Source organism: Macaca fascicularis, chromosome 10, assembly GCF_037993035.2.
Source record: "Macaca fascicularis isolate 582-1 chromosome 10, T2T-MFA8v1.1".
Taxonomy (NCBI): Eukaryota; Metazoa; Chordata; class Mammalia; order Primates; family Cercopithecidae; genus Macaca; species Macaca fascicularis.
In genome coordinates, this window is record NC_088384.1 from 90,027,712 (window position 1) to 90,051,539 (window position 23,828).

Genomic DNA, 23,828 nt, shown 5'->3' on the forward strand with positions numbered 1-23,828 from the left:
GGGAGATTGGAACTGCTTTTCAGTGGAGATTGTATGTATGTGTGAGATGAGAGGTCCTGTCATAGGGCTATGAAGGTGACTGATTTCTCATGAAAAAGGAGGACGATTTTTGAGAAAGTAGCAGAGACTAGAACCTGACGCTGACCATGAGCAATTTTTCCATTTATAAGAGTAGGAGTAGGCCTGTCTTCACTCTCTGAGTCCTCTACCTGGGATTTGTTTTGTTTTGTTTTGGTGTTTTTTTTTTTTTTTTTTTTTTGAGACGGAGTCTCGCTCTGTCACCCAGGCTGGAGTCAGTGGCTTGATCTTGGCTCACTGCAGCCTCTGCCTCCTGGGTTCAAGCAGTTCTCCTGTCTCAGCCTCCCAACTAGCTGGGACTATAGATGCGTGCCACCACGCCTGGCTAATTTTGTATTTTTAGTAGAAACAGGGTTTCACCAATTTGGCTAGGCTGATCTTGAACTCCTGACCTTGTGATCTGCCCGCCTCAGCCTCCCAAAGTGCCGGGATTACATACATGAGCTGCCACGCCCCGGCCTCTACCAGGGTTGTTATATTGTGACTCCTTGTACACTGGCTAGTCCATGCTTTAGAAGCTTGTAACCTGAAGCAAAGAGACATGGCTTGGATCTTTGGGCAACCCTTTGAAGCATTGGCCCAATTTGGCAGAAGCTTTGAGTTTACAACTTCATGTACTTCATGTTCTTCATTTCTCTACTTTTTTCTACTTTCTGCTTCCTTATCGACTGGCTTCTTTAGACAGCATATTTGTTCTCAAGTTTGTCAAAGTCACACCATTTCCTATTGTTTCTTTGATACTCAAGCCCAGTGTCAGTTGCCATTTATCACCAGAGTAGCACTTTTTTTGGGAAACACTTGATCAGCTCATTTTTGCTAGCTGCTTGCCACCAAGGTCCAACCCAGCTCTAGAAGGAACGCTAATATTGAAGAGACTTTTACCCAGTTAAGGTGCTGGTGAATCCCCTGCGACTAAGTAAATTATCTTCATTTTACTGGGAACTTTTGGTGCCCTTATTGGCTGGTAAATCTGTCTCCTGGCCTATCTTAGGACTTCATATGGACAGCAAACTAGTCAAGGCTCAGCGCATCATGTCCTTGTCAAGTTGGCATTTTTTGCAATCCTTGTTACATATTTGTAAGGTAGAGTGGAAGTGAGTCTGATGCGTCATGAAGGAAACCATGGACATTAATTCAAAATCAATAGTGTTTTACTTATGAGTTGGTACCTGGTCTTTTTTTCTTCCAGTGGCACTCTGTTGCCCAAACTGGAATGCAGTGGTGCAATCTCAGCTCACTGTAGCCTCTACCTCCCTGTCTCAAGTGGTTCTCCCACCTCAGCCCCCTGAGTAGCTGGGACTACAGGCATGCACCACCACGTCCTGTTGTTTTTATGTTTTATTTTGTAGAGATAGGGTCTTGCTCTTTTACAAACCAGGCTGGTCTTGAACTCCTGGGCTCAAGCCATCCTCCTGCCTTGTCCTCCCAAAGTGCTGGGATTACAGGCCTGAGCCACTGCACCAGGCCTGAAAGTAGGCAAAAGAATCACCCAGAAAGTCACCTGCTGGTTCCCTTTGACTTCTTGTGATTACTGTAACATCATCCAGTATGTGGAGTACCGTGGTAATTTCCATGACAACTGATCCTGATTTCCAGATAAAGAGAGGGAGCTAATAAGTGTTAGGAACTCAAAAAGGGTAGTAGGCTAAGTTTTTGTGATGCTAAGTAGAATTTTTAGCCGAAAGGCCCTTTCAGCGGCAACTGCCTGATTAAACCTCTTGCTCTTGTAGGTCTGGAGAGGTTAAGCAACTTGCCTAAGGGATTGCTATGTTTGTGGAATAAACTCTGGATCCTCAGTTTAGTATCTCTCCGTGCCTGCTATTCTGCATAACTTTTTTCATTATATCTTGGCTGAACTGCGAGCTATATGAAGGCAGAAACCATGTCTGTCTTGTTGATGAGTGTTTTTCCAGAGCCTGGCATAAGATCTAAGTATTTTTTGAGTGAATGAATAAACTGGGGGTGTTTCTCAAACTGAAATACATGGCTGCATAGTAGATGATACATGAAATCACAGGGTAAAGCATACATCTTCCTGAAGTGTCAGTATACTTAGATTTTTTTTGGAGTTGGATTAGTTTAAATATTATAACTGGTAATTTAAAGTTTGCTTTTAACTTTAAATATCTTTATGGAATGAATGATAAATTAGCATGAGTTGTTTAAATGAAGTGACAAAGCATCAAATAAGTTACAGGATTATAGCAGGCCCTTTGAATTCTACCCCAGGGTGAGTCTGGCATCATCAGATCTCTGATATTTTTAAGAGCAGCTAGAAATCTAATTTTTTTAAAAGTGAGAACTGATTTTGAATGTTGGCAATTAACTCAGAGGTTTTCAAGTAAATTTGTACATATCAGACATATTCTTGGGCCTAAACATCTGCTTGTGACCTTTGAGATAAAATACAGGTCTGAGCAGGAACTAGACTTTGGATAGGGCCAAGATAGGTGGTGGTGTCAGGGATAGCTCCTGTTCTGAGTCTGGCTCCCTCAGATTTCAAACTAACCATAAGCAAGGGTGGAAAGAGTAAAGCTAGAGACTTGATCAGAACAAATTCCCACAGTAAACATCCTCTATAGGAAACGGCTTCTGTAACTCACAGGCTACCGTATCCCTTCTCATTTACTCCCCTTGTTTTGCAGATGAAACTAAGGTCCAGAGAGGGAACCAGAGCTTTCTTCTAGGACCTTAAGAAGCAGCCATGGGACCAGATGCAGTGGTTCACGTCTATATTCCCAACATTTTGGGAGGCCGAGGCAGGCAGATCACTTGAGGTCAGGAGTTCGAGACTAGCCTGGCCAACATGATGAAACCCTGTCTCTTCCGAAAATACAAAAAGTAGCCGGGTGTGGTGGCACACGCCTGTAGTCCCAGCTACTCAGGAGGCTTAGGCATGAGAATCGCTTGAACCCAAGAGGCGGAGTTGCAGTGAGCTGAGATTGCGCCACTGCACTTTAGCCTGGGCGACAGAGCGAGACCCTGTCTCGAAAGAAAGAAAGAAAAGAAGCAGCCATGGGTCCTGGGCAGGCTCTGCTTCAAACTCTTGAGCTTTGTTTGGTTTTCCTGCCTCACACACTTGGGCCATGGGGCAGTGGCTTCTGGCATAGCCGGCGGTGGTTGGGAGAGCTGAGCTAAGGCTTCTTGGTGCAGCCCTATCATCATGAAGTGGCGGAAGGTTGAGGTGGCAGATGGTAATGTGCTGAGCCTCTTCTTGGTGCAAAGGGTCTGTTTCTGTCACTAGCATCAGAATGACTTTTTTTTTTTTTTTGCCTAGAGAGATGTAGAAGACAGCTCAGCAAAAAGAAGCCTCAGGGCCCAGATAGAGCTATCCCTCCTTGTGCCTTCCTTGCCTCTTCTCTTCCTCTTCGTTTTCCTTCCTCCACCTTCTTTCTTTTTGAGCCCTACTTACCCTCTCTTCTGCATCCTCCCCAACCCCACATCCTTTGTTTTTTTCCTCACTGTTGCCCTTCTTGAGAAATTCTTGTATTGCTACTGTAGTGCGCAGAGCTTGGGATCGAACCTGTTTTCTGTGTTTTTAAAGGGAACTTGCAGTAAAAAGTAGGGCATCTAAAATAGGGAGACTAGACATCTTGAAACTGTCCCTTCTTCTCCATTCCCACCCCAAGTCATAAAGAATGAAATCTAAACTCTGGCCTTGGCCACAAGGCTCATGCAGTCTGGTGCCATATCACTTTGCTGCCGTTTGTCAGCAGCAAAGTGCTTAATACCTGCTGTTTCCCTGTGTTTCTGCCAGTAGGAGGTTCCCTGTATGTGCCAGGCTGTATCATGACTTTGACTACAGACAGTCCCTGGTTTACAGTTTGACTTACTGATTTTTTGACTTTATGTTGGTACGAAAGTGATATGCATTCAGTGGAAACCGTACTTGGACTACTCATACAACTAGTCTGTTTTCACTTTCAGTACAGTATTCAATAAATTATATGAGCTATTCAACACTATATTATGAAATAGGCTTTGCGTTAGTTGATTTTGCTCACCTGAAGGCTAGTGTTAATGTTCTGAGCATATTCAAGGTAGGCTAAGCTAAGCTACGGTGTTTGGTAAGTGCATTTTCCCAGCCTGGGCAACATAGACTTCATCTCTTAAAAAAACAAAACAAAACAAAAAACCTAGTTCGTGTAATGGGGCATTCCTGTAGTTTCAGCAGCTACTTGGGAGGCTGGGGTGGGAAGATCACTGGAGCCTGGGAGGTTGAGGCTGTAGTAAGCCTTGATTGTGTCACTATACTCCAGCCTAGGCATCAGAACGAGACCTTGTCTCAAAAAAAAAAGACTTTCAACTTACGATATTTTCAGCTTACAATGGGCTTATTGGGATGTAACCCTGTTGTAAATTGAGCAGCATCTGTATTTCCCCTAAGTAGAAATTCCCCTTATCTTCTTATCTCCTTTACCTGACAGACTCCTATTTATCTTTCATATCAATTTCAATGCCACTTCCTCAGGGAAACCTTCCCTAATCACTACAAAAGCAGAATTAATTTTGATCAAATAAAATACAGGATTTATAGCAGACCCTTTGACTTCTAGGACTGCTGTAGTTGTACTCTAGTGCTGTGTCACACCCAAATCCTCTCTCGTTCATTAGATCGAGACATTACAGACCAGGGGATAGTGTGCTACTTACCTGTATTTCCCTTGTGTCTCTGAAATAGGCTTGGCACAAATAGTACTTGCAAAATGAATGATGGAAATGTGTATGCATTGATACTCATAGTATAGTTTGGGGTTAAGTGCTACAGATGAAATATGACAAAGTATGCTTTGAAAGAAGAGGCTAAATTTGGGGGTGACTAAAATCAAAAGAAATTATTGACTTGAGGGTCTCTGTTTTGTAAGAATATGTAATTAGCTTAAATAAGCAGCAAAAGGTTAGTTTTAATTATGTAGTTTCTGTTAATAAGTGTTTTTGTCTGTTTTACCTCAATTTGAACAGGTAAGTTTGCCTGCTTGCTGGACATGCCTCAGAACACATGAATAGCCCGTACTAGATCTTGGGAACGTGGATCTTAGCGTCACTTTGGAATAAGTTCTTATATAAATACCCCCAGCCTTTTGAGAGCAGGGCTTATTAAAGGACGCATATGTAGGGCCAGTACCTACTGGCAGTTGGGTTCAGGGAAATGAGATTGACGTTTTAAAAAGCAGTCGGATTCTTAGCTCTTGAAACTTATTGTTAACTTAAATTTCCAGTAATTAAAAATTTTAAATTTTAAAATTAGAATTGCCAATACTTTAACCTTTGAGAAGGGTTTCTTAGAAATAAATTTAGTAATGTCCTCAAGACGTTAGTCTTACATTTAAACTTTTTTCTTTAAAACTTGGTATTGGTTGTTAACTTTTACACAGTTCTGAGTACTGTTAATATCTGGAAAGTATCTTGAGATATCAGTGGAAAGCTAAACAATCTAAATTTAACAGGAAATACTTTTTTATGATTCAGAAAATAAAATCAGATTTCTTCAAAGTCAAAAAAAGAAATATGACAAAGTGCTCTGGAAATTTACTGGAATTCTTGAGAGAGAACTAACTGGAAGAAATGTTGGAAGCTTCTAGAAGCTGGTAGCATTTGAGCTTGTCCTTAAAGATTCAGCAGTTCAGTTGGCAGAGATGGTGGGAAGAACCTTCTAGATGGAAGGAATGGTTGGAGTAAAAGTAATGAGGAAATACAGAAGTCAGGCCGTACCTGCTAATCTACCTGTCCCCCTTATTCAGAATTTCTGTCAAATGTGTGCTAAATCTTTGTGGGCCAGCCTAAAGGAAATTTACTTTTCTTCCTATTCTTTCCTTCCCTTCTTCCTACCTCTTTTGTCCTTTTTGCCTTTTATTTTTTGTTTCTTCTCAATGTTTCCCTTTTTTTTTTTTTTAATCTCCCCATTTCTCTAGTCCTTTAAAAAAACCCAAAAAAACAAAAAACTTTATTTACCTTTCTGTACCTACTTCTTTTTTGCACTCTTCCTAGGTAACCCAAGAAATCCAAGCCTTTGGGTGGAGATGTGAATCAGCCATACAATATTTAACTCCAAATAACACCTCCCCTTGTGAAGCTGAGAAGTAATTGAGTCATAATTGCTTCTCATCTGTCTCTTGTGTTTTATTGGCATAGACTTTTTTTTTTAACCTCCCACAGTGCTGGGGGTGTCATTATCATTTTATTTTTCATAGTTGTCAAAATGTCAATTTTAATGAGAAATTTCTGCAGATAGGTCTGCCCTTGAGTGGTAGGAGCCTTCAGGCAAAGCCAGGGCTAGATGAATCAGAAATGTTCATGGATCTGTTTTCTCATGCATACAGGTGTATAGGCCACACAGAGACAGACATACACTTTTCCCCATCCCTGCAGGCTCAATGCTTTGCAACATGTGCACACACACACACAATTGAGTCATGATGGTGCATATATGTTCTCTCTTCTATACACATTCAAAGTATCTCCCTTACACTTTCAAGCCATCTATTCCTCTTCCTCCCGTATGTGCACATATTTACCCTCTTACACCCCTGTCCCACTGTCTTCTACCCAGATACCCAGAATTGTGTGTGCTACAAAAGTATCTGCAAGCCTAACGCAGACACCACACTGTTCACTCCCTTACATATACGCACAAGTCTTCCCCTCCATACATGCCCACATATACTCAGACATCTCTACCCATGCCAGATGCCACACACCGAGTACCACAGCATCCTCCACATTTCTTTATACCCAGGTGCGATCACCACCACCCCTTAGGGTGGTGTATCTTCATAACAGACATTTTAGTTTCAGACTAGTTTTGAAAGGAAATGTTCTTTGCCGACAGCCAAGCTAGCAGACTGTTAGGAAGTTGGAACCATTTATGACAGATTCTTTGGATTCAGGCCCCTAGTATAATGATGGGGGTAGGGGAGGACTGGATCAGACAACAGCGGGCTACCTCTGTTACTGTTTATGACCCAAGGTGAGTTTGAACCTGAGTTCACTACTATTGGAAGGCGATCCCATACTTAGCACAAGAGAGCCAAAGCCCCACTGCATGTGTTCCAAATCAGAATCTCTGGGGTCTGGCATAGAAACTGATGTTTTTAATGAATTCCCTGAGTCCTTCTGTTGTGTAGCCAGGTTGGGAAACACTTATCTAGAGAAAGAACTAGAAGTAAAAAGATATGTATTATCTTCTGATACCACCTTGGATAAGTTTCTTTTCTGGACCTCAGCTTTCTTCACTGAAATATAAAAAACCTTTACTCATAAAGGACCCTTTCAGTTCTAAAATTTCATGCTGCTTTATGATGAATTTAGTCTGGGATCTTTTTCTACCTCATGGTGTCCGTTCTCTGTGTCTGCCTGGGGCAGGGCATTTGGCCAGAGACCAGCGAGGCAGCCCAGGCCCTGACCTTCTGGCAGAAGCACTGACACAGCTCCTAATTAGAAATGGATCAATATGGGCCTGCAGCCAGGCCTGGGGAGCCTGGGAGGAGGCTGGAGTCCTGCTCCTAGGTGAAGAGAATAATTACCATGAAATGGATCTGGTTGTACTTGTCAATACAACAGTTCTGCTGGTGTAGCCCACCTCCCCTGGGGACCAGCAGGCAGGGCTACCCTGAGCAAATGGGGAAATGGTTAACTTGTATCCCTATTTGATGTGTTTTCCTCACCTTTTAAATTCTTACCTAATGTGATGCCAGGTACATAGTATAGGCCCCCTCTTCAGATGGAAAAATCACTTATTGAATACCTACTAAGTGTTAAATACTGAGCCTCATTGTGTTTATTTCTCCTTGCAACCTACTGGCATAGGAGGGAAAGGAAACTGAAGCTCAGAAAAGTCAAAGTGAAGTGACTTGGCTGCCCATTGTCATATAGCATAATCTCTATTGTGCTATGCTATTAATATATTTCTGAGCATTTGCAACACCGATTCCAATCTGATGAACTGTTTTCTACCAGGGCCCTCCTTTACCCTTCTACAGACTGAACTGGAGCTCAGGCTGTCTCCCTGGAGCTGTTCAAAGACTGGAGGAAATTCTTTAAAACCTGTGGTAAGGCAGGTGTGGCGGATGGGGAGGGATGCTCTGCTTGCTGTTGCTTTCTCATCTCCTTTCCAAGGTCCCTAAGGAGTGAGCAGGCTCTAATGGGAGAGATCAGTTATCATTTGGGATCAATGAGAAGGTTTTCTCCTCTATGGAGTGCAGAGTCAGGTTTCTGAACTGGCCTTATGCAAGGAGGGGGAAGGGGTTCATAACTGGATGCATTGGAGAACCTGCAGGCTTAACATCCTCAGCAGCCAGTGTGGTCAGACCAAATTCCTCCTATAGTTGGTCATTCAGCAGATACTTGTTGAGTGTCTCCTGTGTGTCAGGGCTTGTGCTAGTGCTGGGGATTCTTACATGACCTCACAATCTAGCATCAGAGTCAGACAAAGATACAAACCACAGTGTAATGTATGTTCCTTAGAAGAGTGTATAAGGGATTCTGAGATTCCAAAGGCATGAATGGGGGTTCTCCTAGGGGATATAATTTTGATCTGTGTTTTGAAGGAAGAATGAAGAGTAAGAGTTAAGCCAGGAAGGGCACTCCAGACCAGGGAACCAGCACAAACAAAAGCATAAAGATGTGTCTGGGAATTCTTGATAAAATGGTGGGCATTAAAGCAGTACCTAACATGTAGCAAAGCAGATTGACTGCCCTGAGCCCTTATCCTTTGCCAGATTTAAGGCTGTAGTAGTAGCTATTGGATGGCAGTAATGCAGGAGCAGCAGGTAGGGAGGAGGAGATCGATTTATTAGCAAGTGCCGACTGAAACTTATTTCTAGACTTCTGTGGGGAAGAAGGGAGGAAGCCTGAAGAGCAGCAGCCCTCTGTCCTCTGGGCCAGACCTGCATAGGTGTTGTAGTTCTTGGCAGTGGTTTGAAAGTTCATCTGGTCCAGGCAAATAGCTTTGCTTCTCTCATGGCAAAGTCCTCTGCTTCACACAGTCTGCCCCTCCTTTCTGTGTTCTTTTAAAGAAAGAAATTAATGGAATCTGTTCAAAATACCCCTGAAATGAAATTACATTTTTAACTCTAATTACCCTAATTAAAACTTGACAGCCGTAATCCTGGAATGGCAGATATGCCTGGGACAAGCTCACTTACCCAGATGGAATGTTGTTCTGTTCTGGGTTTAGAAGAAAATTTCTTTCGGTGTTTGTTTTGTTTTTTCCATCAGCAATTTAGTCTTTGACCCCACAAATTCCACACGATAGGATAGCTGCACTTTTGGACTACAGGCTTGCCCAGGACCCCTAATCTCAACAGAGGTTCCTTTGCATCCAGAGGTAGAGCTCCTGATGATTCTTACTACATACCTTTGAGTTTTTTCTTCAGTTGAGATTGAATTGCAGCCTTTCCCTCAGTGAAATCACCTGCCTTGGGGAACTAAGGATCTGTTCTTGTTAGAAGGCTGTCTTCTGGTCTAGGGCTAAATATGTATTGGGGGTCAGTTTAGGGCTGGTACTTAGGATACAATTTGAGGCTGGGGACAAGGAGGTCTGAAAATAGGATCCCTTGGCCGGGCACAGTGGCTCACGCCTGTAATCCCACCACTTTGGGAGGCTGAGGCAGGCAGATCACTTGAGGTCAGGAGTTCAAGAGCAGCCTGGCCAAGCTGGTGAAACCCTGTCTATGCTAAAAATATTTTAAAAATTAGCCAGGCATGGTGGTGGGCACCTGTAATCCCAGCTACTTCGGAGACTAAGGTAGGAGAATCGCTTGAACCTGAGAGGTGGAGGTTGCAGTGAGTCGAGAGTGTGCCACTTGCACTCCAGCCTGAGCGACACAGTGAGACTCCGTCTCGGAAAAAAAAAAGATCCTTCTATTCTTTACATAGTTCCAGTTTTTTTAATGCAGCACAAGTGAGAGCAGCCTAGTGAGATGCCTGGTCTTGGCCTCTGCTTTAAGTGGTTACCTGGCCGGACCCAAAAACATGATGGGATGGGAGGTAGGGGCAAGCCCATAAAGCAGACTGAAGGGTTCTTTGATGCTGTGGGTCGTCTCATGGTTCTGCTAGAACCAAAGATCCCCATGTTCTAGTAATCTGTTCAGCCTAGAAGCCTGTTCAGTAGGCAGACTCTGGGTGCTCTGTTAGGTACTGCAAGGGACACAGAGTTGAGTAAGATACAGTCCCTGCCCTTGAGAAACTTAGAATTCTGGAGGAGTGGGGAGGTAGTGGTGGGTGAGGGACAACCATATACATAACAAATTATGTAAGACAGAGCAAGCTTTATTCAGTAGATAGGAAGCTTGAGTGCCCACTGTGTACCAGGTTCTGAAAATAGTGTATAGACATATGAGACACAGTTCCTGTTTTTCAGGTACTTCCAGTAAATTAGATAGGCATGTAAAGGTTCACTGTAACACATATAAGTGGAGGATGTGCTGGACAGATTACCTGGGAAGGAGGCTAGTCAGGGAAAGTGAGGATTAACTCCCATGGGGGTGAGGGGGGGAATCATTGGCAAAGACTTCTCCCAGGTGTTGGCATTTGGACTTGTCTCTAAGTAGGTAATATTGGCAAAGGGATGGAGAAAGTCATCGCGGATGTTAGGGAACAGCATGAGGAATGGTAGAAGCTGCCAGATTACAACTCAGTGTAATTGGAGTGCAGTGTGCAGGAAAAGGATGTAGAGGATGAATAAGGGTAGAGTTTAAACCATCCTGTAGGCAAAGGGGATCCACTGAAGTTGCAGGACTGTGATAGGAATAATGAATTAGGCGACAGAGGTGATTGGAGACAGATTAGTTAGAACAGGTGTCAGCAAACTAGTGGGCCAAATCTAGCCCACTGCCTCATTTGTAAAGTTTTACTGGAACACAGTCACACTTGTTTGTTCATCCATGATTGCTTTTGCACTACAATGGCAAAGTTGAATACCACACAGACTATGGTAGTCCACAAAGCCTAATTACTATCTGATCCTATACAGAAAAAGTTTGCTGACCTGTAAGTAAGAAGGTAGTTATGCAGGTTCTGTAAGAGAAGATAAATGTCAGAACTAGGCCTGAAATGGATTGCAGGTATTTGAAGAAGGGACATGATTTAGCAGAGAACACCTGTCTTACCTACCTCTCAAAACTTTATAAAAATCAAATTTACTGAAAGTCACTGTCTTTTTCTTTTTCTTTTTAATTAGTTTATTTTTTGTGAGACAAGAGTCTCACTCTGTCACCCAGACTGGAGTGCAGTGGCGCAGTCTTGGCTCACTGCAACCTCCACCTCCTGGGTTCAAGTGATTCTTGTGTCTCAGCTTCCCAAGTAGCTGGGATTACAGGCGTGCACCACCACGCCCAGCTAATTTTTGTATTTTTAGTAGAGATGGTGTTTTGCCAGGTTGGCCAGGCTGGTCTTGAACTCCTGACCTCAAGTGATCTGCCTGCCTGGACCTCCCAAAGTGCTGGGATTATAGGCATGAGCCACTGTGCCAGGCTGAAAGTCACCGTCTTAGTCCATTTTGTGCTGCTGTAACAGAATACCATAGACTGAGTAATTTACGAACAATATAAGTTTGTTTGACTCATGCTTCTGGAGGCGGGGAAGTCCAGGGCCCCTCACCAGGGGCCGCATCTGGTGAGGGCCTTGTTGCTGCATAAAAATGTGGCAGAAGGCATCACATGGTGAGAGAGAGTGGGAGGGCCGAACTCACTTTTATAATAAACCCACTCTCAAGATAGCAAACACTTTCCTGCAATAATGACATTAATCCATTCATGAAGGCAGAGCCCTCATGCCCTAATTTTGCCTCTCAGAGTCCCCCCTCTTAACGTTGTTGCTTTAGGGATTAAATTTCCAACACATGAGCTTTAGGGGACACATTCAAACCATAGCAGCCATGGCCATAAAAGGATACTTGATACACAGGCAAGTCCTGATTTGTCTTTATTAGCTGTGTGACCTTGGGCCAGTCACTTAACTCAGAAGTTCGGGTGAATATGAGTAGAATAAAGAAAAGACTCATCAATCAGATCTTCCTCAGGAGACGGAACTCTTTTTTAAAAATTTGTTCTTTTAAACTTTCTTACTAATTTTTTTTTTTTTTTTTTTTTAATAGAGGACGGGTCTTGCTCTGTTTCCCAGGCTGGTCCTCAACTCCTGACCTCCCAAAGTGATCCTTCCACCCTGGCCTCCCAAAGTGGTGGGATTACAGGCATGAGCCACCACACTCAGCCTTCTCTTTCTTTTTTTTTTTTTTTCTTTTTTTAAATACAATGTCTCACTTGGCTGCCTATGCTGGTCTCGAACTCCTGGGCTCAAGTGATCTCCTGTCTCTGCCTCCCAAACTGCTGGGATTATAGATGGGAGCCACCACACACAGCCTGGACAAAGCTCTTATTCTCTTCTCTATACCTTATAACTAACCCCTAGTTTTTAAGTTTGAGGGCCCTCTAGTGGAAAAGACAGATACCATAGAAAATCTGGAACATATTATGAAGTTGGGGATGGGTAGGCAGAAGGTTTTGATCACTCAAAGCAGCTGATGTTGTGGGTGGAGGGGCTTATGATACTTTGAGACACCCTATTCCTTTTCCCTCCATAACTGTTGACACTTGTTCTGTCCAGTTTGAACTTGTTTCTGCCCCTCAACTGCCAGAGCACATAAGGCCCCTACGAAACTAAAGGCTGGCTTTATCCCTCAGTCGCCTTTACCAAACAGAAACTGTGTGCCACTTGACATCCCCATGTGCCCCTCCCTGCCACTCTACTCAGCCCCCTATGCCTTACTTCCTTTTTCCTTCAGCACTGTGCCTCTGCCCTGAAGGATGGAAAAAGTACCATCTAGGGAGACCACAGTGGTGAGTTTTAAGCTCATTTCTGCCTTCAGCTTCCTATGTGACCTAAGACAATTCATTTCACGTCTCTGGCCCTTCTGTAGGATCCAGTACAGGTATCTTCAGCCACTTTTTGGGACTTGGGATTTCTTCTCTAAGGCTCCAGCTTCATAGCATAGCATTTTTCCCCCCAAAGTTCCCCTCTTTTCAATCTAGAATATTAGTATATGCTCAGAGATCATTTGCTTGAAATTCACTACCTTCACCCATGAGGAGAGTAGTCATATCTCTTTTTATTGGTAGGGTTCCAGGAACTGGCAGTCAGTCTGATTGCTAGAGTGGAACAGACCCTGTCAGCAAGTCATGATGTCTCCAGGATGGGTGGTGTACTTCAGTACAGGCAAACTTTTGGCTCTGGGAATCCAAGATACAGTAGAGGAAGAAGGGCCAGGCAGTAGCCTAGGCAGTTTACATACTTTTTCCCCCTCATTTATCTTCACTATTCTGAGGTAGGTGATTTAATCACCATTTTACAAATGTGACAACTTCAGTTTTAGAGAGTATCATTCAGTAGACAATGACTGACTCATTGCGAATATGGGAAAACAACTAAATATTTCTTGCTCCCAAGTAGGGAAGAGTGGTAGAAGAGACAGGCAGATGAAACAGTGGTCAGAGCACTAAGGATACCCAGTTTTGGTGGCAGAGCCAGGACTTAAACCTAGGTCTATCTGCTGGTTCTTCCTACTATATGCTGCCTTCCTTACAGAGGGGTGGAGAGACCAGCAAGCCCAAGTGGACATCTAGGCTGGCAGGCAGTCTCTGGACGATGGCCATTCGTGGGGAGGCCTGTCCTTGGATTTTGAGCTGGGCTTTAGTTTGGGGGGGTGGGGGTGGCGGGGGCTAAAGTCTTAGGCAGGTGACTAAGACAAGGGATCTCATGTGGAACTGAGCCCATTTATAGAATAAAGCACCTAATTTTGTGCACTCCAGAAAGTGAAGCCTTATGGTCAGCACTGATCATATGCTGAAGTATCACAAGAGCCCCACAGTCAGTCTATGGTATAATAACAGGGAGGAAGAGTTGGTATCTAGGTACATGGTTGGGGTCCAGAGTTTTCTTTAAAAATGAATGTTGGGTCTGGTGGATAAATGAGCTCTCAAGTATAGAACATTGAGCACTGGGACCTCAGTCTACTAGTCCATTCCCCTTAGTTCACAGATGAAAAAACTGAACCTAGCATTATCAGGGGCTTTTACTGAAGAGTACCCAAGGTAAAGCAGGAGGACTGAAGGATGCTCTAGCCCAGAGCTAACTAGTCATGGTCAGAGAAAAAGGAAGACATGGCCTCTGGGGAAAGGAACCAGCATTTGCAAACGCTGTGCTGAGAGGAAAATGGTTCAAATTTTTAAGCTGAAATGATTTGTAGACTCTAACAAGGCTTATTTTTTTAACCCGAAGACAGCCTCCCTATCAGCTTCTAAAGTCCCTCGCCTCTCTCACTTCAGGTGGGATTCAGCAATTCAAATCCAGTTCTCAGACTAATTCTGATTCCAGGCAGGTAAATGAAACAGTCTTACCCTTGACTCCCATCCATGTACCTACAGTCTTTACGTAACTGAGCTGAAACTGAATCCTTACTGAATTTTTCACAGATTCCATTTTGCCTGGCCATCCACTTATGATTTTAATTTTTGGGTGAAATTGGTATTATCTCTCAGATCGTAACCCTCCACCCTGGAACTGGAGTTCCTGGACTGAATCTACATCTGCAGTTAGAGCAACATCATTGCTTTTCTGTTGTTGTTGTTGTTGTTGAGATGAAGTCTCACTCCTGCCTCCGCCTCCTGAGTAGCTGGGACTACAGGTGTGTGCCACCATGCCTGGCTAATTTTTTTTTGTTTTGTATTTTTAGTAGAGACGGCGTTTGACCATGTTGGCCAGGCTGGTCTTGAACTCCTGATAATCTCAGGTGATCCTCCCGCCTTGGCCTCCACTGGGATTACAGGCGTGAGCCACCACACCCAGCCTGTCATTGGTTTTTGAATACCTATTCAAAAATTGATTTGTAAACTTGAAATTTGCAGTTCCAGCCTCCACATTGAGGTCCCCTCCAAAGTTATTCCATACTGTATGAAGTCTGAGTGAGGTGAGAGGTAGCTTGGTTGGGAATAAGGAGACTGGGTTCTGGCCCTGCCACTGACTTCCTTCTGTGTGACTTTGGACAGATTCCCCTCCCTGCTCTGATCTTACCTCCCTTTTTGTAAAATAGTTGAACCCTTCCAGCTCTGGTCTCATCAGGGGCATGAAAGCCATTTCTACACGGTCTCAATTGCACAGAGCAGTGTTTGGTCGGAGCTTTGGTGTGTTGGTTACTGATTATAAAGCTTTAGATTCTCACTTCCAGCTCGAGAGGGGGAAGGGGAACCATCCAACTGTCTCATTAGCATGGAGAAAAGAAAACAGTAATTACTTGTGCCTCCCTTGATAATTCCTGCGGGTTGGATCTTCTAGGGAAGGAGGAGGGGAAAACTAGAGATAGCTTCAGCTGAGAAAGGAGAAATGCTGTTAGCTACCCAGAAAATGCAGAGGCAAGAATGATTGTCTTGCACATCTGTTGTATTCTGTGGACGTTCCTCCAGGCAGCTTGGAGACTGCCTAGATTGAGTCTCATCTATTTATGGCATGCATTATGTTCTCATACGTGAACATGGGTTGGGCTCAAGACCCCTAATGTCACCTGTCATTAAGAAACCAGCTGTCCTCTAGGGCCTACTTTTTGATACACTGGGCATCCTGACACCTGTCTTTGTTTGGGAGTATGGGAGGGTTTTACTGAGCCATTTTGTGTCCTGGCTGCATTTTTTATTATGTTGTGAGGTCATTTTCTTTACCCCACAGCAACACAGCCAGTTGTTTTATTATGCCTGAGCGTAGGCAACCATACAGTAGAGCCAGTTACAAGGGTCAAGGTCAGGTATCCTTGTGAGGGGAGGAGTCTGGAAGAACTGCAAGACCATGGGGTTTAGTAAAGGCTGGGATAAGCAAGTCTTAGAGAAGGGTTGAGGCAGTTTTGAGGCTGAGAGGTTAGGGGAGCTGGAACCCAACTATCAAATAGATTGGCAAGTTAGCTTGTGGGATGAGGGCCATTTGCCCTGTGCCTTTGCCCTGTGCCAGTCTTTTACTCCCTGTGTGTGGTCAGTTGTGAGCCCTCGAGTGCTGACTGTGGCAGAAATGGGTTGGAGACTGCCTTCAGGGAAGCCCTGCCTGAGGGAGCCTGGAGCCATTAGACTGAGATTATCTCTTGTGGCTGTGGCTGCTCACTCGTGCCTTGGTTGCCACCCCAGAGGCCTAGAGAACCCAGCTTCCCTTTCTCTTCCTGTCTCTTCAGGAAGGTAACCCTTCAGCAACACCTCTTTTTTTTTTTTTTTTTTTAAGACAGTCTCACTCTGTTGCCCAGGCTGGAGTGCAGTAGTGCGAATTCAGCTCACTGCATCCTCTGCCGCCTGGGTTCAAGCTCTTCTGCCTCAGCCTCCGGAGTAGCTGGGACTACAGGCATGCACCACCGCACCCAGCTAATTTTTTTATATTTTTAGTAGAGACAGAGTTTCGCCATGTTGGCCAGGCTGGTGTTGAGCTCCTGACCTCAGGTGATCTGCCCACCTCAGCTTCCCAAAGTGCTGGAATTACAGGCGTGAGCCACCTTACCTGGCCCAGCACCTCTTTCAGCCAGTCTTCCTGTGGGCCCTAGAGCTTGCTTATTCTAAACAGCAAGAGTTCTGTAGGGACATGCTATTTTTTTAAAATTGTTTTACAAATGTAGGAGATTATTTCCTCTATCAAAATCTTTCATCTTCGGCCCCCTGGGAATGCTCCTTTTCTCTTGTCCCAGACCTTTTGCTTGATTCCCCACCCTTTGATGTCCAGATCCAGGCTTCCCATAATTTTCACTCTTCATTCACTTTCTGGCTCCTTTCCCTAGCCTCCAGTAGTAGATTCCTGGGTTTTCTTTTTTTAGAGGATAAGGAAGGTTTTTCAACAGAGCTTTCGTGACAGGGAGCTATTGGGGAAAGGTCTAGAGGATGTCAGTAACCCCTTAGCCACAAGGAGAGATATACTCCCAGGGCTTGTTAGCTTGGAATAATGCTGATAGAGGAGGAAGCTGTGACAAGAGAAAGAACCTGCTTGTCTTCTGACCTCTGCAGGCTTCAGCTTAAACCAGGCAGAGGTTGGGCTGGGGCAGGGCAATAGTGAGGACTAAGGGTTGGAGCCCTGAGCAACTTGTCGATAAGTGCTTCACTTTACCTCCTGTTGACAAATTTAGTTTGGAGTTTGCACAAGCACACTCCCTTCATTTAACATTTATAAAGAGAAATTCCTGCTGCTTCTCTTTTGAATAAAAGTCCTTGGTTCTGGTACCAGAAGGAAAAAGATCTTTTCCAAAGTCTAGACCTCAAACTTTTTTAAAATTTAATTTAATTTCATTTTATTATTTTTTTTTGAGACAGAGTCCTGCTCTGTCGCCCATGCTGGAGCGCATCGGCTCACTGCAAGCTCTGCCTCCCGGGTTCACGCCATTCTCCTGCCTCAGCCTCCCGAGTGGCTGGGACTACAGGCACCCGCCATCACGCCCGGCTAGTGTGTGTGTGTGTGTGTGTGTGTGTGTGTGTGTGTGTGTGTGTGTGTGTGTATTTTTAGTAGAGACGGGGTTTCACCGTGTTAGCCAGGATGGTCTCGATCTCCTGACCTCATGATCCACCCACCTCGGCCTCCCAAACCTCAGACATTTTAAACCTGCTCAGGTGTCTCCTTCCTTACCTATTCTCCCTTCACCCCTTTCCCATCCTCTTTTCTCTGCTCCCTGCCTTTTCACTCCTCGCATCTCCCTTAACTTGTGAAAACAAGAATGGGAAAAGGACACCTTAAGCCAACAGATTAGTAGGTGTTTGGTTGATATAAATACTGGGACTGAGACTATGAATATGGAGCTTGAGATTTTGGACTTTACTTCTAGTCCTCAGAATAAGAGTTACTGGGCAGGTTTTGTTTATTCCTTGATTAACTCACATGTCAGATACTTAGACTGACACAGAGCCTGGCAGGTAGTTCAGAAGACCCTAATCCTGCATCACCCAAGACCCATATGACAGTTCATAAGACCCTAATCCTGCCATAAGGTCACAATCTTATGGAGAAGATGAGCAGCAGTGAGCACACAACCCCCACTCCTTCCACATCCCCCATTCAATCTTTGGATTTTGAGGATAGAAAGAACTTTAGCTTATCTGGTCTTCTTTCATGTTGCTGTGTAATAAAGTAAGGCAGATCATGAGAGTACGTAGGCTCTGGAGTAAAGTAAAGCAGACCTGGGTTCAAATTCTAGCCTTGTTGCTTACTAGCTGTTTGACCTTGAATGGCACACTTAGCCTCACCTGTCTTCAGTTACCTTGGTTGTAAAATGGACATGTCATCACCTACTTCACAGGGTATCATAAGGATTAACAGTTTAACACCCAGCCTCATGCCTGAGGCATAGTAGCAGCCCATGTCTTTCTGTCACCCTGCATCAAGGCTTGGCTTAAATCTTTGCTTCTTCTGTGAAGCTTCTGAGACAACCCCAGGTCAGACTGATTTGTTTCTTCACTTCCACAGTATACAACATTCTTTGAACTGTTAGATCCTGCCTAATATTCTTAGTAATTTTTTTTTGTGGGATATCATAGGATTCAGGATTCATCCCATCCTGAATGCCAAGTGCCTAAGGATAAAGACTGTTCTCAATCATCTGTGCGTCCTCCATAACCCCTCACTCAGAGCTGTGTACATAGCAAAGCCAACCAGTACAGCTAGTATCAGGAAATATTTTTTGACTAATTAGATAGAAGGTTCGTGTATGTACTCTGTTTTTCAGCTTACAAGAAGAACTATAAAATACCTGGCTGGGACTCTCCCATCCTAACTCTGCTCTTTTCCTCACCTGTTATCACATTGATAAAAACATGTGATCATAAAATCCTTGTGTTGGCAGTATAGGAATTCCCATTTTGCAGATGAGGGATCTGAGATGAAGATTAGAACTCAGGTCTGTTGTTGGGAGATAGATCCAGACTAAGTAGGAGGAATAGAAACAGAAATCTTATAACTGGCTGGGCGCAGTGACTCACGCCTGTGATCCCAGCACTTTGGGAGGCCGAGGCAAGCAGATAATTTGAGGTCAGGAGTTTGAGACTAGCCTGGCCAACATGGTGAAACTCTGTCTCCACTAAAAACAAAAATTAGCCAGACGTGGTGGCATGTGCCTGTAATCCCAGCTACTTGAGTGGCTGATACAGGAGAATCGCTTGTACCCGGGAGGTGGAGGTTGCCGTGAGCTGAGATTGCACTACTGCACTCCAGCCTGGGCAACAGAGCAAGACCCTATCTTAAAAAATAAAAAAGAGGCTGGGTGCAGTGGCTCAAGCCTGTAATCCCAGCACTTTGGGAGGCCGAGACGGGCAGATCACGAGGTCAGGAGATCGAGACCATCTTGGCTAACACGGTGAAACCCTGTCTCTACTAAAAAATACAAAAAACTAACTGGGCGAGGTGGAAGGCTCCTGTAGTCCCAGCTACGCAGGAGGCTGAGGCAGGAGAATGGTGTAAACCTGGGAGGCGGAGCTTGCAGTGAGCCGAGATCGCGCCACTGCACTCCAGCCTGGGCGACAGAGCAAGACTCCGTCTCAAAAAATAAAAATAAAAATAAAAACGAAATCTTGTAACTAACTAGGTCTCCATTCTTTGGAAGAAGCAGGAATTTTTACAAGGAAGAAGGGGAACCCAGGGGTACTGTATTCCTGAGGCCTTAGCTAATGGTGAGACCAGAAGTGAATATACCCACAAGCCGGAGATGTTTCAAGAACATGGCAGAGAGAGTGGCGAGAAAAGGGTTCAGGATAACGTCATAGATTCACTAGGCCTTGAAAATTAAGAAGGGTTTGAATGTGTATAAATGAAGAAGGGCAATTCCAGTGAGATAACAGTATGGGCAAAAAATATGGGAGGTGGAAAGCCCACAGTAGAAGTAAGGCAGATGATGACCAGATACTGGCATACCTAAGAGCAAGGCTGAGGTGAGCCATGACTTTTTTTGAGCAGGGAAGTGGCATTAGGCCCATTAGTCTGGCAGTGTGGGTCTCATGGATTGGAGTAAGAGGGGTAAGGGAGACTAGTGAAACAGAGACCGGGGAAGAGACTCCTGTAGCAGTCTGCCTTTGTAATGTCAGTAAGTTTTGAGAAATATTCCAGTAGTGCAAGCAAGAGATAATGTGATCCTGAACCAAGAGGAAGTTGACAAAGTAGGGAATAAATAATACTTTGGGAGGCCAAGGCGGGTGGATCACCTGAGGTCGGGAGTTCGAGACCAGCCTGACTAACATGGAAACCCTACTAAAAATACAAAATTAGCCGGGCGTGGTGGCCGGCGCCTGTAATCTGAGCTACTCGGGAGGCTGAAGCAGGAGAATTGCTTGAACCTGGGGGGCCAGAGGTTGCAGTGAGCTGAGATCGTGCCATTACACTCCAGCCTGGGCGACAGAGTGAGACTATGGTGAAAAAAAAAAGAAAGAAAATAATGATTTGGATGAGCTCTTAGAGTGGAAAAAAGTAGAGCTCTCAGAGGGGAAAAAAAAAACCCCACAAGGATTTGGCCGTTGTAGGAATGGGGCAGAGAGAGAAAGAGGGGTTGAGACCATGAATATTTGGAGTCTGAGTACCTGGGAGAATGGTTATGCCATTCTCTGAATCATAGAGGCTGGGAAATAGAAGATGAATTGAGTTTGTTGACTTGTTGATTGGAGGTGTTGATAGTCCAGTCCCTTTAGCACCCGACTCCCTGGTGCCTCTGCCTTTGTCTTTTGATCCAGAGCTACAGAGATCCTTCAATTCCTTGTGCTTGCTGCTTTGTTCCAGACCTGGAGGCCCCCCGTACCCTCAATCCTTCTACTCATGACTTGGAGCAACTTTTACTCCCTCTGAAATAAAATAGTGCTTAGGCCAGTACCTACTCTGTTTCCAACTGTGCAGTAAATGCACAGTTGTTATTAAATGGCCGTTGTTATTATCATAGCTTTGAGATTACAGTAACTAGAGATTAGAGAAGCCTCTGGAACCACCTGGCTGAAGGACTCAGGAGTCATTCAACTTGTATTCAGTAAAAAGCCTGGACTGCAAGTATATGGAGAGGATGTCAGGCTTGGGTGTAGATGGGTGGGGGACTGTGAGCCATGTAAACTAGAACAAGAGAACATGTTTCCTGCCTTCTTCTGTTTTTGAGAATTGTTACATGTAATGTGAGGTTAAGAGGGCAAGCCCTGGAGTTGGACTCCTGGGTTCAAATCCCAGCTCCACCATCTTGTTACTGTGCAATGAGCAAATGTACTTAATTTCTTTGTGCCTCAGTTTCCCCATTAGTAAAATAACACACCAACCTTAAAAGATTGTGAAGATTAAATGCGTTAATACAAATAAAAGGTTTATATCAGTGCCTAGTATGTGCTAAGTATGTGCTACTATTCTTTTTTTTTTTTTTTTTTTTTTTTTGAGACGGAGTCTCGCTCTGTCGCCCAGGCTGGAGTGCAGTGGCCAGATCTCAGCTCACTGCAAGCTCCGCCTCCCGGGTTCCCGCCATTCTCCTGCCTCAGCCTCCCGAGTAGCTGGGACCACAGGCGCCGCCACCTCGCCCGGCTAATTTTTTGTGTTTTTAGTAGAGACGGGGTTTCACCGTGTTAGCCAGGATGGTCTCGATCTCCTGACCTTGTGATCCGCCCGTCTCGGCCTCCCAAAGTGCTGGGATTACAGGCTTGAGCCACCGCGCCCGGCCTTGTGCTACTATTCTTATTCTAGAGTCTGCTCTATTCCATTCCACATTCCTGGGAATGAATATATAGGGATTTCTCTTCACCATCCTCACCCAACAGAGGAGGGGTCTGAGCAAAGAAACCTGAAATAAATCTCAGAGTGCTTGAAAGTTTGTCTCAGCTAGAATCTAGGTTATCTAAGCCTGGAGGAGCCTGGGCCACAAGTGACAGTTAGAGTTGTCTGGAAGACCTGAGTTTGACTCCCAGTTTTACCACTTGACTTATTTTGATCTTGGGCAAGTAACCTAATCTCTGAGCCTTAGTTTTCTCATACGTAAAATACAGAACAAATTCCTTCTTGTGTTTCTAGTATACCTCATTTTCCTTGTGACTCCATTCTAGCTATATTATTAGTCTCCTTGTTCCTTAAACATACCAAGGCCACAGGACCTTTGTACTTGCTATTCTCTCCCTGGAACACTTTTCCCTCAGATCTTTGCATGTCTTATCCCCTCACTTCATTCAAATCTCTCTGGATGTCACCCCTCATAGAGGCCCCTCCCTGACCATTTTATCTAAAATAGACTTCACCCTTACCTTTTGTCATTCTTTAGTCCCTTACCTTGCTTTCCTTTCCTTTTTTTTTTTTTTTTTGAGATGGAGTCTTGCTCTTGTTGCCCAGGCTGGAGTGCAGTGGCGTGATCTCGGCTCACTGGAACCTCCCCCTCCCAGGTTCAAGTGATTCTCCTGCCTGAGCCTCCCAAGTAGCTGGGATTACAGGCGCCCACCACCATGCCTGGCTAATTTTTTTTTTTCGTATTTTTAGTAAAGGCAGGGCTTCACCATGTTGGCCAGGCTGGTCTTGAACTTTTGACTTCAGGTGATCCGCCCCCCTCGGCCTCCCAAAGTGCTGAGACTACAGGCATGAGCCACCACGCCAGGCCTGCTCTATTTTTCTTTATGGCACTTAGCACTACTTGAAATTATATGCTGTAAATAATTGACCTGTCTTTTGCTAGGATGCAAAATGTGTAAGGTTAGAAATTTTGGGCCAGACGCGGTGGCTCACTCCTGTAATCCCAACACTCTGGGGGGCCAAGGCAGACGGATCATTTGAGGTCAGGAGTTTGAGACCAGCCTGACCAACACGGTGAAATCCTGTCTCTACTAAAATAAAAAAATTTAAAAATTGCCGGGCGCGGTGGCTCAAGCCTGTAATCCCAGCACTTTGGGAGGCCGAGACGGGCGGATCACGAGGTCAGGAGATCGAGACCATCCTGGCTAACACGGTGAAACCCCGTCTCTACTAAAAAATACAAAAAACTAGCCGGGCGCGGTGGTGGGCGTCTGTAGTCCCAGCTACTCGGGAGGCTGAGGCAGGAGAATGGCGTGAACCCGGGAGGCGGAGCTTGCAGTGAGCTGAGATGGGGCCACTGCACTCCAGCCTGGGCGGCAGAGCGAGACTCCGTCTCAAAAAAAAAAAAAAGAAAAAGAAATTTTGAATGCCTGCTGCCTGTTCTGAGCAGCACCCCTAATGGACTTTTCTCTCTATTATAGGTGAGCCCTATTCCCGGAGGCAAGTGGTGCTGACCCTGTAACCCAAAGGAGGAAACGGCTGGCTAAGCTCAGCATTGTTACTGGTGAGTGAGGGTGCCTGGGAAAGCTCTGGGCAAGCTTAGGCCAACATGGAGGGTAACTAGTTTGGGAATTGTTTTTACCTTCAGTACAGATAACTCACAAGTGATTATCTTCCTACTCCATGTCTAAGAGATCGGATGTTGCACAGGTAACCTTCTGAACTGGGAGGAGGGTTGAGACTGCTCTCCTAGAGCTGCCACAAGAATGTCTGGGATCATTTACCATGAGTAAGGCAGAGCAGGTCTGCTTCCTTCTTGCTTCTGCTAGCTGCTTTCTGCTGGGATGTGGCGGGTGGGGAGCTATCCTGGGACCTGGTGGCTGTACCTGTCCTCTCACAAGCTCTTTAACATGACCTCACAGCCCTTAGAGATTTTTTGGGGGGAGGGGTAGAGGGGGGACAGAGTTTCACTCTTGTTGCCCAGGCTGGAGTGCAATGGTGCTATCTTGGCTCACTGCAACCTCTGC

At 44.8% G+C, this 23,828-nt stretch overlaps 1 protein-coding gene across 22 annotated transcripts in view; it reads left to right on the forward strand.

The window, feature by feature from the left end:
* RALY (RALY heterogeneous nuclear ribonucleoprotein) overlaps positions 1 to 23,828 on the forward strand; it is an 87,526-nt gene that overhangs the window by 15,328 nt on the left and 48,370 nt on the right. For 8 of the 22 annotated variants that reach the window (XM_045362784.3, XM_005568749.5, XM_045362785.3 and 5 more), the window contains exon 2: positions 23,283 to 23,365. The exons of 7 other annotated variants lie outside the window; for them this stretch is intronic. The gene's annotated coding sequence lies outside the window, so the exon portion shown is untranslated. Of the gene's footprint in view, positions 1 to 8,034; positions 8,127 to 23,282; positions 23,366 to 23,828 lie in introns of all 22 variants that reach the window. 7 more of the 22 variants (XM_074005072.1, XM_005568750.5, XM_074005077.1 and 4 more) reach the window with 1 other exon arrangement.